The sequence below is a fragment of the Lonchura striata genome, chromosome 3 (assembly GCF_050655825.1).
Source record: "Lonchura striata isolate lonStrDom1 chromosome 3, ASM5065582v1, whole genome shotgun sequence".
NCBI lineage: Eukaryota > Metazoa > Chordata > Aves > Passeriformes > Estrildidae > Lonchura > Lonchura striata.
In genome coordinates, this window is record NC_140705.1 from 110,016,077 (window position 1) to 110,030,549 (window position 14,473).

The following is a 14,473-nucleotide window of genomic DNA, read 5'->3' on the forward strand; positions in this document are numbered from 1 at the left end:
TCCTGGCCTTCTTCTCCTTCTTCTTGCCCTCCATGTCTTGGTGTGATGGTGACACTTTTCTATTGGTTTAAGGTAGAGATTCACAGTCTAACATAGATGATGGGAATTGGCAAGAAATTGTAAACATACTACACGTAGTTTTGAGTATATAAAGTGGGAGCCACCAAAGGCTCGCAGCAGATTGCCATGGCTTCCCTCTGGATGGACCTCAGCAGGTCAGGGAAAGAATGTTATAGATAAGGAAAAATAAACAACCTTGAAAATGCAATCAGGCACATTCCAGACTCCTTCTTTGGCTGCGACGGGCTAGGAAAAGAACTTTCACACTGTTGGGGTCTCAACAAGCTGACCCCAACAATTCTTCACCAATCTTTTTTCTCCCTTGATAATGTGTTTTATTTACAGAAATAACTACATTTTAAAAATGCTCAAGTTTACATAGAAAATCAAAGCTATTTTTGGGGTGTTTTTTCCATATATTTTCATCACTGCCATGCAAAAAAATACTCAATTTTCCACTCTAACAAAAACACAGAAGCAGAATACCAGAATAGAGTATATGTATGATACAATATCTGCTAACCATTCATATTCAGATATTATCCATGTTTAAAATTGTATTTTCTCTGTTGCTTTCACAGGAAGAAACTTCCAGCACTCAGGTGTTCTCATACCTCTGGAGAGGACACCTGAAGTGATTGTGAAGAACACCTCAAACAAAAAACCCAAGGTAATGTCTTCATCAGATTCTGTCTAGAATGCATTGGTAAGTCCTTGCATAAAACAAGTTTTATTTCCTTTCCATTATGATTTTTTTTATCGTTACTTATTTTAATTAAGTGTTGTTTCTTCTATAAAATCAAATTCTCCTTCAAAACTAGATGAGCTTTGGTCACAATTACATTGCAGCTTTGAGTTCCATTCACAGTTTCTCCCTCCAGGTTTTTCCAAAACCTAAGTTATCTTTCTTTTAAAAAATAAAAATAAGTATTTTAAAAATCTCTTTTCATTTAGGAAAAATGAATTTAAAAATCTGTTTTGGCCACTTTCTGTTCTCTCTTTTCAAATAGAAACCCATTCAGGAAAAAACCTTAGTTTGGAAATTGTCATAGAAAAAAATAAAAGCATTGAGAAGTTTTGAGAAGATGTGGGAGTTTTTGTTAGAAACTGGTTGCTATACTTAAAAATACAAACAAAAATATATTATCAAAGAGTTTTCTTGTTTAAGTCCTCATCATCTAAGCTGCAAAACTGAGGCAGATCATCACTGTTGCATCAAATTCAAGATTAATATTCTGCAGAGGAATTGCAATAACAAGGAAAACTATCTCAAAGCAAGGGAATTAGGCAGCAAAGAACACAGAATGACCTGACGCTCCATGTCCAATAGACCTATGGATTTTATAATTCAGCATCTTCTCTTTTAGCAGGGCCCATTCCAGCTGGGTCGGGAGATGGATCAAGAAACTTGACAGCAGGGCAATTTATAGAGAAATGTGCCAGCCCACAGTTCCTGGTCCTTATTGTGCAGATCTTGCTTTCTGCTGTTCCCCCTGTGCTTGTGGATAAAAGTATGTACAAACCCCTCCAGGTGCTTTGGTTTGCAGTTCATTACATCTATATGTAATGTACATATACATTATACATGCACATTACATTAGCTGGCTTTTTGGAAGCCTGCTAAATGCTGTTTGATACTTGGTGGCATAAAATCCTCGGGCTGAAAAGGGCTTCTTCTTCAGTCATCTCAAAGTCATTCACCTTTCATTTTATTGAGTTCCTTCTAGCCAGCATAGTAGACAATGACTAGAAATGCTGAAGTGACCTGCTTGAAATTTTTATATTTGCTTCTTTTTCCAAGCTATATTACAAAGCCTGTCCTCACCAGGTTTTCACTTTAAATTTTTCGTCTTCTAATACTTCAGTAACTGATTGAAATTGTATTGAGCGTCAGGGAGGGAAGAACACAGAACTAATCTAATCATAGCAGTGGGAAGCAAGTTCATTTTCTCAAGCTGGAGAAGTGTCTTCAAGCTCACCCCTGGTGGAAGGCCCGTGGGTTTTAGCACTGCAGGTGAGTGATTCTGGGCCAGAATGCTTTCATCTCTCTGACAAAGGTAGTTAAGTGTTTGGCAATTTTGAGTAAACTGCCAGGTTTTCCCAGAAATAGTGTCCCAGGTTTTCATGAGCCTGGAGGCATTTTTGTCATTTCAGCCTCATTTAGCTTATTACACCCTGCCAGCCATGTCTAGATAAAGTGCAGTGGAGGCTGCTGCCTCTGTTACAAACCCACATCTTCTCTATCAGCAAACCTTCAGTAACACGACCATGAGAAAAGCCTTTGACCTGCCACTGTTGATAGGCACCTTCCAATGTGTGGTTGCTAGCCTGCAAAAATGATCTACAAATGTCAGGCTGCAGGATGTAATTTCATATCCTGCAGGATGGTGTTGAAGTCCTCCTGTTTCACTTCAATGTGAAGGTTATTCCTCCAAACCTCAAATTACACTTGCTCAAGCTTAATTTAGTATAAAAACACAGGATAATAATGTTTATTGTCAATTTGTTTTCTGTGATTTAACAAAAGTGTTAACTTTTCACTGAGATGGAGACAGGACTACTCCCTAAGAGAACACTGTATTTGGAACTGTGTTTCTCTGTTGTTCAAAATAGTGGATCAGTGCTAAAATGACTCTTTGGTTTTACTAAGAAATATTCTTTCAGTTCCTCCATTGCTTTTTTTAAAGCAGCAAAGTGCTTACCAACCACCTTTTACAGCTTTGCTTTTCACCAAGCTTTCCTGAGACTGTAAATGTTCAATATTGCAAATCCATGCTTCCTAGTATTGATGAATCTGGCTCTTGGAAAGCCTGAGTTGCAATGATTAACTATCTGATTAAACCAAGAAAAAGAGCTGCACTAAGGATTTGAAAGACTGCCCTTCAGAAGATTGAATTTCATGATCTCCCTAATCAGTGTTTTGTAAATTCACAGTACATACTATGTACATCTCTTAAATCGGGGCAGATTGCATATTGATTAAAAGTGTTATCACAAATTAGCAGTACAGTATCAGTTTCCCTGATGCAGGGAACTGTGAACAGGAATTGTTTGCATTTCTGTGTGAGTGTCCTGGAGACAAATAGAATGAAATGAATAGCCTTTTAATTTAATTGGCTTCCAAGGCAAGCCAGAGAATAGAAAGCACAATGCATTGCACAGTTACTGTAGAAATGGTGGAGGACAAAAGCTCAGTTTGCAGCACTTACATCAGTTACCACTTCTCCTGTGCAGTAATTTTTTAATTCTTGCTGCATCTCCATGAGATCCCAGGAAGCCAGATAATTCAGCATTAGTATTCCAAGTGGAAGTGCTAGGTCATTTGTCACTGGTCAGATCATGCTATGGAATTTGTTTTAAAAAAGCTGCCAAAATGAAAAACTACATTCAATCAGTGCTCTTATATACCAGCCACAAAAAATTAGATCAGGAGAAAAAGAAAGAAAAAGGAGAGAATAAACCTTCCTTTCTCACAGAAGAATAAAAAAGAGCAAGGAAAGAAAAAGTGGTACAAAATGGATAATAGTCTGGCAAGGAACCCTTTTTCAAAATAATCTTTCTATAACAGACAGTTAAGATTTATGTGTTATTTAGTGGAGCCAGCCCTTCTGAAAGCAGTGAAAGCAAAAAGTGAGATAACATGCTAATATTCAAAACTCCTGCACTCTTTTGACTGTAGAAATAAAGAGCTATAGGTCTTGTAAAACTTGAGCTGGCCTAGGAGCTCATCAATGAACACAGAAACCCAAACACACAGTACTAAATGTAGAAAAGGGATTTCTTTACTATTTTTGGACTGGCTAGTGCAAGATCTGTGCTGCTACTTCAGCTTGTATTCATTCATCCATCTGCAGAAAAGTTCAGAACTCCTCCTCTGTGTCTGAGCCCATATGCTGGTGCTGGCACCAAAGCCTGACACAAAGCACTTGCATATGTAGCAGCCTCAGGTGCACCAAGGGTATCACATTAACCTCCCATTTCATTTTCAGATTGTTGATTTTTAAAAGCACAAAGGTTCCTTTGAAGAGGTTGTGCGTGAACAGTTGTTGGCATTTTTATTATTTCCTATTACAACACTAAATTATTCCATGTAGCTGTATTTTTATCTGCTGAAGGAGAAGGCATTGATTTCCAACTAAAATTATCCTAGTGGTCATTGTTCTTTCCATGAAGGACTAGGGTTTTTATACAGTTTTTATAGGTTTAGCAAATTAGCAAAATAATTTGCTAATATGACAAAAAATCACTAATTAGAGACATAAGAAGTAAGGTAATTTCCCCCTTGTTGGAAAACACCCTTTTCCTGACCCAGAGATGGGGCAACTGAGAGGTGTTTTAAAAACCTTTATTCCATTTTCAGTCTCATGAGAAGGGTGAGACAACACAGATGTTGTAATTCACATCATCACAATCAGAAGCTATTTCCTAATTAAAATACACTGTAAGTGTTTCTTGGCCTGTCAGCTTTTTGCCACGCCATGCTGTAGATGCCTTAAAGCAAATTATCTAAAACTACCCCTTGTGGGTCCCACTACAATTCATCTTTCATAGTTCTGTTTCTCCAAAGTATCTTGTCTTATTTGCAAGGCCATCTTCTGAAACTTTTTTCTACCTCAGTTTCACTCTTAACAATATCTGTCCTATTCCGTGGCATTTCTAAGTCAGCATTTCTACAAATCCATTTCCCACACTTCCTCTCTAAGTTCTCCCCTCTCTGATGGAAACTTGTAGATGAAAAATGTGTCCTGAAGAGCTGTTTTTATCCCTGGTTCCCAGAAAGACCCAAGAAGGGATAGGGGCTTGAGAATGAGTTTTGTCTTTCTGCCTATCAGGGCAGGGAGAAGTACTGGGAAAACTAGCTATGAATGGAATAATACAGAGCTCCAAATATATGTGTAAAGAATACAGAGAACACATGAAAGGAAACAAGACCAAAATGATCTGGCATCACTCTCATGGGGAGGGGGTCCTGGGCAAACATGGGGTTGCAGGTTTTGTGAGATTTTGACAGCTAATGCACCCAGACAAATTGGATGCATCCTGCACACACAGCCTACACACGATCATAGAAGGCTTGGAAGGGACCTTAAAGATCTTCTAATTCCAATCCCCTGCCATTGGCAGAGATATCTTCCACTAGGCCAGGCTCAGAGCTCCACTGAACCTGATCCAGCAATGGGGCAGCCACAATTTCTCTGGATAACCTGTGCCAGTGCCTCAACACCCTCAGAGTAAATAATTTTTTCTAATATCCTATCTAAACATACCCTCTGCCAGCTTTAAGCCCTCCCCCTTGTCCTGTCACTACATGCTCTTGTACTTTGTCCACTGTGGAAACAAACTCTGCTTAATTGAACAGGTGTCCATAAGATGGACTCATGCAGTTTGACTCCTCTGCCCTGAATTTAAACCCTTCATTAGTTAAAACTGATTTATCTCAAGTACCTTCATGTAGACAACACTAAAGTCAAATGGATTAACCTCCAGTTTAACTCTACTGAAAAAGCTAATTAGGGAGAAGATAAAAGGAAAACAAGTAAAAGAGGTTTTTAGGTGAAAGCTTCAATGACTTTATGAAAAACAAATGTCATCTAAGGTGAATTTGTCACAGGCACGGTGCCTGCCATGCAATGTTACCTGCATGGTACCATTGCTTAGCATTCTCCACATTTCCAATGGTTTTTGCATCTGTTATGTTCCACCAAGTCCAAAAAAAAGAGAGTATATAGCACTTTAAACATCTCACTCCTGGTAAAATTGTGTGTTCTCCCTCTTTGATAACTGATATTCCTCAGGTAATGTTAGAACTAGAAGCGAAGCTTTTCCTTTTCTCAATATTCAGGTCTATCTACTGAGAAATGTTCATCCTTTGTTAGGGAGCCAAACTTCACACAGGACTGTTTTCCTTACCCTAGCCCTGTGTTTCTAGGAATTCTGTCTTCCAGAGGAAATCCTGATGCAGTGACCTTTGAATATTTACCAAGTGGTATAAGGTAACTAAGGGCTGTAGCCTAGCAGTAGAGAAAAGCTCTCTGTAGAAGCAGATTTGATAATTATGGAGAAAAGAGGCCTCATTTCCCTGCACTGTGAAATGATCCACACCTGGTCTATCCTCACTCCGTAGTATTCTAAACAGCACATGCATTTTCTCAAAGATTTTAAAACACTGGTGTCAAAAAAAATGGATCTCAGAGAGGAACTCATATAATGCATCAGTGGAGGAAAAAAAAAATCAGTAGGTATAAATGGAGAAAAAGGCTGTGTCAGCCTTCATGGAAATAACACATTTTCTTCCTAATCTCCTGATACACAGAACAGGTAGTTACTGCCTGGGAAATAAATAGAAGCTGGAAAACAGGAGAGCCTGCTGGCTGTCATCTGCACAATAAGAACAAAGTGGTTCTTCCAGGAGCTGCTGCAGATTAATGAGTAATTGGCCCAGGTGCAAATCTCCCTTCACCATCACCTGTGTGATTAAAGAAGCTTTCCCCACCTCTTCCTTCACTCATGGGCTTTTTGTCTTGTGATTTCAGACTCCTAAATCTAGTCAAAATACATCCGTGGAAGGAAAATAAAAGAGAATGAGCAGGGAAATACCTGCTCTTTAAAAATCAGCTTCAAGCTGAAAGACTGCACAGCCACTTTATTATGGTAAGTCTCAAGGCAATGGGTAGCATGGCAAGACTTACAGTGGGATCTCTTTTAGGCAACGTGTGCATCCAAAATCTTTGTTTTGCATGTCCATGTTTATTTTTCTTCATCTTTTTAGCATTCCTGCTGGTAAGTGTTTTGTTCTTTCAGCTTTTTCAGAGTGTTTTAGAACACCTACAAGAGCTTCATGGGCCTAGGTAGAAGTGGTTTCTCCAGGGGTGTTCTTATCAGTGCAGTTTAATATGGGCTGCCTGCCCCTCTGGGAATTGAGGTGAGTGATGTGGAGAATACCTGAAAAGAGGGCAAAGCATTGTACTCTTTCTGAAGTAGAAATACTATTTGGAAAGAGTAGCTGATGGTAGAAGTTGGATCAATGAATGGACTCAATAGCCACTATGAATCTTTTATGAGTGAGTCCTCCCAACTACTAGGTAGGTTTGCAGGCTACTGTTTCACTTTTTCAGGGATCTAGGCTGTCCTGCCAGGTGTGTCCCTTTCCCAGAGTAGTTTTCTTGCATGAAGCTGTAAAATAATAATTATCACCAGCTCACCTGATAAGAGCTTTTGGCATCATGCTCTGTATGACAGCAGAAACATGAAAGGAGGGACAATCATAAGAGGAGAGTCTCAGCCTCCTAGCACTGTAACAATTTCAACATAATTATTTGCAAAAAAGGACAAATTCCACATTCCTGGTTTTGGTACAGTTCCTGGAACAGCTGCTGCTCTCCTTTGAATGAATGCCTGTGTTCAATTTTGCAGAGTATCCCATGCCCTGTATGGAATGTGTGCATTTTCCAGACTTTTTCCTGGAGGGGAGGTGAAAAATGTAACAGGTCTAGTCCAGAATATAATCAAAGATTTATAAGTAGCTATGCATTTTTTATGCATATAAAGTAATAAGAGCTGTAGAGTGGAAGCAGAAATGTGACATTAAATGGTAGCTCTTGCCAGCTTTCCACAAGATATGATCAAAGCACCATTTCAGCAGCAGGGCTGCATGACTGCACCTTCTAATAGGAAGACAATTATTTGATCAGGCTCCAGTTTAGGCCAGGAGCATCCTCTTCTTGAGGGCCTGTTCAGCTTCTTTTGCATAACATTAAAAGAAGCTCAGTTGGTCAGACCAAATGGCTGATTGAGAGAAGTTTTGTAATGCATCCTTTATTTCATTCCCAAAATCTACCATTTCAAAGCCAGGGTTTAAAATAAATAAAAAAAATAAAGGTGGTTGTGATCAAAATGGAAAGGAAGTGTTAACACAGGATGGATCTGTAACCTTCTGCTTGACAGAGAAGAAATCTTCTTTCTCTTTCTATATATCTTCCAGTGTATAATTCTCTTTTTAGTTTTCTTTTTCCTGAGCATCCCACTTTCTCTTTTTGTAGTTATCTGCCAGAGAGATGTATTTTCTCCTGCTGACTGTATCAGAATTTCCTAAGGTTGTGGGAACTGGTGCTGCTGGGGAATTATTGAATTCAAGTTATTTGGTGATACTTCTTCCTGCTCCTGCAAGCCCTGCAGGACAGCCAAGGCATATATAATTTCATTTTCTGGAACATTTAGGTCACTGATTTGTCTGCTGGCCTGGCAGTGTTTTATTTTCACATTGTATATGAACAAGTGTAAAGTTTTGTGAGTATAATAAAGTCAGTGTGAAAAGAGACTAAGGTTCATCACAGGATTTCTTGCAAGTTAACTGTTGGAAGCACTGCCATGGAATCTGGCTTGCTTATCAAATCTATTTAAATGGTCAGAGCAAGAGAAAGTCTTGTATATAACTCGGTCAGATTTGTCTCTAGAGAAGTTTGTTTTAGAAATGTAACAAAAAAAAAAGGAAATGCAAGCAGCTGGTGTTTTGCTGGTTTGTGACCTGCCTTAAATGCTCTGTGGAGAATGCTGCTGGTAGCAAAGCCCTGGCATGTGCTGCTTGATCTCTTGTGGTGCCTTTTGTGCCCTAAAGAAAGTTTGGGTTCATCAGTTACAATTTGGGGAACAAATATTGATTATTTGATGCCCCAAACATGCTAAGTGTTTTCTAATTTTTCACTGAATTCCACTGTTCTATTCTTTGCCTCAGTGTATTTGGCAATATGTCTTTTGGAGTAGCTGCAGTATCAAAATTGTTCATTTTTCTGCCACTCAGCACATGTACTGCTATGCCCTCCAGCTTTTCCTCTTTGAAACCCTGGCATCCTGCTTCACTCAAGTGTTTCCTGTGAGACAACTGAGCCTGCCTGCATGGTCCTGGAGTGTTTCTATTTGGCCTGAGAAACTGATCTGGACAATTATTGTCACCTGTTCAAGCCTATCGAAGTATCTGCCTTTGAGAATATTTGAAATACTGCTGCTACTGTTTCAGAGACCCAGATGTACTAGCTTGAAACATTTATGCTGTTAAAGGGGCTGTGAGAAATTTTGGGTGAGGCTCATGTTGACTTTGCAGCCAGAATTTCACTCTTTTGTTGTAAGATTAGCTTTCAAACTTTTGATCAAACACGGACTAAGAGATTTATCTCCCCCACTCCCCCAAAATCTAATTAGCAAATGAAATCTTCAACCTGAGACTTAGACTGCAATTGCCACTGGTTGGAATATTGTAAGGGAAATCAGGCTGAATGAGGCTGTATAATTCTTTATTTGATATCAGTAATGAAATGCCAGCATTGGCTAAAATATCCACCAAATGCCAAGGGTTTATACCTTAGAGAATTATTCACTCCTTGTTCTTTGGTTTTTCCCTGAGGGTGGAAAGGACTGTAGTTGGAGGAGAAGAAACAATGGTCTGATCAATCACAGACCTCTTGAATTGCAAATAAGAATCAGAATCCAGCTCACAATCCTCTGTGCTGGTCTTGAGCTTTCTGCAACCCCTTCATGTCATTCTCCTATGACTGCACATAATGCACATGCTGAAATCTTTCTCACTGCTTTAGTTTTTGGGGAGCTTTTTGTATTTACAGTAAAGTGCTTTTAGGCTTGTAGGGTCTCTTGAATCAGAGCCACTCCATGTTCCTCCCATCGTGTGGTAGCCAGGGTGGCAGACCACTGGCAGAAGCACCCTAACAGAGCACCTCTGTGGTACATGAGTAAAAGGATTTATTATCTTTCATATTATGTGAAAAAATGAGTAATGATCTGTGAGAAAGGGTGCTGGGCTGCTGGTGTATTCAAGTGCCTTGTGGTTTTACACCTGTCTTGTAAAAATGTTTCCTCTCATTTCCTCTCACCTATTGCAAGCACTGGGATCTCAGGTGCCAAAGGGACTGTCTGTGCTGCTGCTGGGAACATCTGCAGCTCCCTGTGCTCTCCTCTTCCATTACAGGGAATTCTTGGGTGTTCCAGGCACAGAACAACTTATAACATCTTGATCCCCCCAGGTTTTCTCTTTGCTGAGAAAATGTTTCACAATTTCTGCTGTGCATTTAGAACAGGAGCTTGCAGGGAGTTGCAGGAATGTTCTCCCCTTTTCCTTGGTCTTGTCAGCATTCAGGAACACACAGAATCACAGGATATGATTCCATGTGGGTGCTTTTATTGAGAGCTCTGGGAATCAGGGGTCCAGACCCAAATCTGACTCCAACACGGATTTCGAGCTGAACGTATTTTATATTCTATTGATATATAACTTACATATTAATTATTAAACTTTTATTGTTCTATTGTATACATTGACATGAGTTTCTCGTGATCTTTCTTAGGTCCCTGACCACAGTTTCTCATGATTATCCTTATGATTAAACAGTAATTATGTTTAATTACTAAACAATCACCACATCTAACAATTATATCATTTATCATGTACTCACTACACAGGTGCAGCTCTAGCAAGGTACAAGACCTTCATGTACCTAGGGTTTTTATTTTTCCAGGACCTACTAAGCTTAATTTTCCTCTTAACCCTAAATCCCCATGATTTTAAAACCCTTTTACTATCACTCTCGTGGTCAGACTGAGACTGAATGCCTGCTTTGAAAATATGCTCCAGAGAAATCAAAGCCATTTAAGTCCTGCCTGGATTCCTAGTGGAGATGTAAAGGACTGGGAGAGCTGCAAAGGGACATGATAACCCAAGCTTTTTCTTCTGTCTGTAAACTGAAAAACTTGATGGAACATTGTGTGAGCTCCTGAGCGAGGCAAGCTTTCCTCAGTGGTGCTTTTTAGTCGGAGATGTGCTGATAATGGTTTTGATGTGGTTGACATCTGACTGTTGGAAAGGGCTAAAATATTTTATTACCCTGGTCTCGGACAAGGGCATGTCTAATAGAAAGTCATTTGAAAAAGAACTTTTCCCTGGCCTTTATACTTTGCTTAAAATGTTTGATAAAATTGGATTTTATTCATGACTCAGCAATAGATAAAGAATATAATGAGAAAGGAGCAAGTTGTGTGTAAAGCAAGTGGAGCTGCCTTGCCTTAAGACCTTCATTCAGGTGTCTGTTATAATAATTCAGTATACACTGTGCTTTCTTATCAGATTTTCCTAGAGATCTCTGCTGTGTGTAAACATAAAGGAACTTGGAAGCTGCTAAGCCTTCTAAAATGTTAATGTAAACATGTTGCATATGTAGGACTAGTGAGCATTTTCTGGGCCAAACACATATCAGACTGTGATTAACTGATTCATTAGCCAATAATTGATCACTATTGGTTTTGGGCAAGCCTGTGCCATGTGGGTTTGGTTTGCAGGAATGGTTTAGCATGGTACTTCTACCCACTGCACAGAGGTGTCTCCATCTGAACCTGGAGCTGTTGAGCAATAAACACTTCCCTTGGTTATTAACTGGCAATTGCTGCAGAAAAATATCCATGATCTAGTGGCATCTATCTCGCCATAATGCCATTCCAGACTTCAAAGTCTGTGTGGATGAATTTTGCCTCCGATGTTTGGTGAGGATGCAGAAGTACAAGTAGGGGTGATACAGAGTGAAAATTTAACAGGGTAGAAATCTATTTAGATTTAGGTAAAATGTGTTACTTTAAGCTTACTAAATGTATTATTTAGTCTAATAACTGCAGCCCTAACAAAACTACCCCAACTAAGGAGAAAGAATGCAAATTTCCACACTAAAAAAATAAAAAATAAGAAAGACACCTCAGACCTTAAAACAGACAAAGCAAAGTAACCCAAGAGTTCTTTCTGTACTTTATAACAAAAACTAAGTACCGGTATAACTAGCTATAAGTATAATGTAAAATCAGCAAAATAAATATACTTTAACCTATTAAAAAATTCCCTACAAATCTTTACTAAAATTGTTAAGTTTAATTTTTCATCCACATTTCAGGGGCAAGCACTTAGTGATTTGAACATTAGGACCCCTTCTCTTCTGCTTGGCCTGGGTGAGTAATCTGAGACTTAATTTCATTGCATTAATCTTTTGCCCTGTAGCACAGCAGATTGTGCCCAGAGAAGACTTCCACAGGGGTCAGGTTTCCAGGGAGTGTGGGCTTTGGTGGAAATAGCAATGATGCTGGTGCCAAAGAGGTTTGCTTCAGGCTGGGCTAAGTTGCTTTTTCCCCTAGTTCATTCATTGCTGAGTCCAGAAAGAGGGATCTCTGGGATGGGTTTGGGTAGTCTCAGGCTTGTCCCTCCATTTAGCTCAAATGTTGAACTGTGTGGTAGTTCTTTGTTAGCAGAGGAAAAGCATCTGGTCATCCAGTGATCTTTTCACACTTAGCTCCTCACCAAGGAATGTAATCACAAGGAATCTGCACTCACTCCCTCAGTTTATTTCAGTGTTGGGCTGAAGAAAACAAATTGTAATATGGTATTAGAGACATTTTGTAACCTGGCAGTTAATAGTATTGCTCAATTAGACTATCTTGTGTCTCAACACGCCATTTATGTTATATAGTTATCCAGATTTTTACTTGGAGTTTTATTTTAATGTTCCTTTATATTCCTGTGTAAGTACAGCTCTTAACTTATCACAGTGAGATCCTACCAAAAGAAGACTGAAATTTTCTCATTAATATCCAATTTTGGTACAGTACAGTATGGTATTAATGTCACTTTTGGTCTTGTACAGTTGTCAGGGCCCTGACATAGCTGGACATAACAGCGTGACTTTTATAACCTTGTTATAAAAAGCAATTAGGGACGACATCCAGCTCTGCAGTTACACATCACATAGAGATGAAAGGAGCTCCCAACAGTGAATTTAATTAGCAGGAATCACTGAGTGACCTGCAGTGCAGATAACACAGTTCCTGTCCAGCAATATTACTCGTGCTCTGAAAGGGCACCTAAACTCCTCTGGTGCTAGACCCATGCATAACTTACAGGCTTTCAAGGGACTGAAGCTGGAAATTTCCAACCAGGAAAGTTGAATCAGGAAAGGAAATGCTGTTAATTCCAATCTTGTACCAAGCAACAGCATGGGCAGCTTTAAAATGCTGAGGAATAATCCAGGAGGAACTATGTGCTAATGCCAGCATTAACTGGACATGTCCAAAGAATGTGTGTAACAGGTTTTTGGTAATCAAAACTGCGCTGCACAGAGTAATAAAATGAGTGGCTGCTTCATATGTGTAAGTGCATAGGGGTAAGGAGAGTTGTGATGTATGACTTTGTATGAAAAGGAGCCTCCAGGACTTGTGTTGGGCATGATGCAAGAATTCTTTATTTGATATTGAGGGGATGTGCCCCGTGGTATCTCCCTGCAGAACCTTGATGGTGTTTGCCCTGCTCTGCAAGGGGCTGGCAGCCACCCAGAGCACCCAGCCACCCTCCACAGGAGGCCATGGAGATAATCAGAGGGCTGGAACCCCTCTCCTACAAGGACAGGCTCAGAGAAAAGAAGGCCATGGTGAGAGCCCACTGTGGTCTTCCAGTACCTAAAAGGAACTTCTAAAAAGGAGGGAGAGGGACTTCTTACAAGGGCAGACAGTGTCAGGACAAGGAACAGTGGCTTTAAGCAGATAGAGGGCAGGTTTAGATTATCTGTTAGAAAGAAATTACTCAGAGGCAGATGAGCCACTGGCACAGGCTGCCCACAGAAGTTGTGGATGTCCCATCCCTGGAAGTGTTCAAGGCCAGGTTGGACAGGGCTTGGAGCAACCTGGTCTGGTGGAAGGTGTCCCTGCCCATGGCAAGGAGTTGGAATGAGATGATCTTTAAGGTCCCTTCCAACCCAAAACATTCCATGATCCCTGTGGAAAAACAATACCTACCATGAGAAGGGCTGCTCTCATTTTTTCTGCCTTTTCCCCTAAACTGTGCCTTGTGTACTGAACATTTGCTGGGTTTCACAGTGCTGATGCAATCAGATTTTCTGCCTTGAAACCTGATTGTATCCATTCTCCAACCTGTCTGTGCCTAGTGCCAGACTTAAAGAGCCATTTCTGCTATGATATCCTGCTGAGACACTTGCAGGGAATTACTTGCAGGAAGCTAACTTGAATTTGGCCTAGAGTAAGAGCAGAGATTTTTAAGATTATTCTTGAGTGTAATCTAAAATCTTCAAGCTAGAGGTGCAGAAGACAAAACTGATATGTGTCCAGAAACAACAACAACAAAAAAGTAAAAAAGTTGATTAATAAATTATTATTTAATAAACAGGTAAGAAGTGAGTTCCCAAATTTTCATCTAAGCTGAATTGCATCAAATACCAAGAATAACTACCTCTCCAGAATGTAATTATTCTCGATCACATCAGGATTTTCATATTTTTAGGGCTTGGTCCAGCAGCCTAAGAGCAAAGAAGCTGTGTTTGAGGATGTTTTAGAGCACTTCAAATCTATCTGTCCACTGCCATAC

The 14,473-nt window shown here is 39.7% G+C and overlaps 1 long non-coding RNA gene across 1 annotated transcript; it reads left to right on the forward strand.

Annotated features, from left to right (window-relative positions):
- The first annotated feature begins 337 nt into the window (after positions 1-337).
- On the forward strand, positions 338-11,896 carry LOC146768061 (uncharacterized). Its single transcript, XR_014954051.1, has 3 exons — positions 338-1,571; positions 6,594-6,711; positions 8,882-11,896. It is a non-coding gene; the product is annotated as an uncharacterized LOC146768061 (long non-coding RNA).
- The last annotated feature ends 2,577 nt before the right edge of the window (positions 11,897-14,473 follow it).